Raw genomic sequence first — 965 nt, 5'->3', positions numbered from 1 at the left:
AGCCCGAGGCTGGGAGCCCAGGGGCCACCCTCACCATGCCCTGAGGGTCCGGACCCCTCCCCGTGAGCCCTCCTCCTGTTATATAACGGCTCCCTGAGGGGAGCGGGTCGGGGGGGACGCTCTGCCCCCCCGGCCCCCGCGCCCCGAGAGGGTTGTGGGGGGAGAGCGGGTCGGCGGAGGTGGCCTACCTGGCCCCCGGGTCAGCAGGTGGTCCTCCTGGGGAAAGGGGCAGAGGTGCTGGCGAGGGCGGCGCCAGGTGCCGGGAGCCGGGGGCGGCTCAGAGTGCAGAGAGCCAGGCTCTGCCTCTCTCCCGCCCTCCTCCTCCTCCCCCTCGCCGCCTCCGTCCTCCACTTCAAAGAGCACCCACGAGAGGGGGTTCCCGGGGAGGCGCGCAGCCCAGTGGCGGCTCTGTGGCGCGGCCGCCTTTATAGCTGTCAGGCAGACAGGGAGGAACTCACACTTCCCACCAGGCTGCTCCCCCGCCCGCCGCCGGCTGGCCTGGCGCACACTTTAACCCGCTCCGCGCCTCTGGAGCCCGGCCAGGCCGGCCCAGCTGCCTGCTGACGGCTGCCTCGGCGGCGGCCCAGAGCAGCGAGCAGGGCGGCCGCCTTCCCGGGTCCGGAACTGGGAGCGTGCTGTTGGGGTGTCCGGGCGGAGCAGGCCGCGAGCCTGGGGTCACGGGGGAGATTGGCGGTGGCCGAGCCCAAGCCCGGGGCCCCCTGTCCGATTTCTACCCAGTCTCCGGCGCTCCCCTGAGCGGGGTCCGGGATGTATCTGAGACATCCGGTCTGATAGCTCCATTCTACCGATGGGAAAGGCGAGGCCCAGGTCACGCAGCCGGCCTTGGAAGGTCCTCCTGCGAAGCGGATGCCGATGCAGGGGAAGGAGTGCGGGAGACCCAGTGAGGGCTCAGCCAAGGGTTCTAGGGAAGGGACAGGAGTGCCCAAGGCCTGCCGACCAGACAG

General features: G+C 71.5%; 1 protein-coding gene across 1 annotated transcript in view; it reads right to left on the bottom strand.

Moving 5' to 3' along the window:
- ADAMTSL2 (ADAMTS like 2) overlaps positions 1-298 on the bottom strand; it is a 34999-nt gene extending 34701 nt beyond the window's left edge. Inside the window, exon 1 of the mRNA XM_077774661.1 lies at positions 189-298. The gene's annotated coding sequence lies outside the window, so the exon portion shown is untranslated. The remainder of the gene's footprint in view (positions 1-188) is intronic.
- Positions 299-965: the final 667 nt, after the last annotated feature.

Source organism: Crocuta crocuta, unplaced genomic scaffold (assembly GCF_008692635.1).
Source record: "Crocuta crocuta isolate KB4526 unplaced genomic scaffold, BGI_CrCroc_1.0 scaffold458, whole genome shotgun sequence".
Taxonomy (NCBI): Eukaryota; Metazoa; Chordata; class Mammalia; order Carnivora; family Hyaenidae; genus Crocuta; species Crocuta crocuta.
Note: the sequence above shows the minus strand (reverse complement) of the source record. Positions and strands in the feature narration are given on the sequence as shown.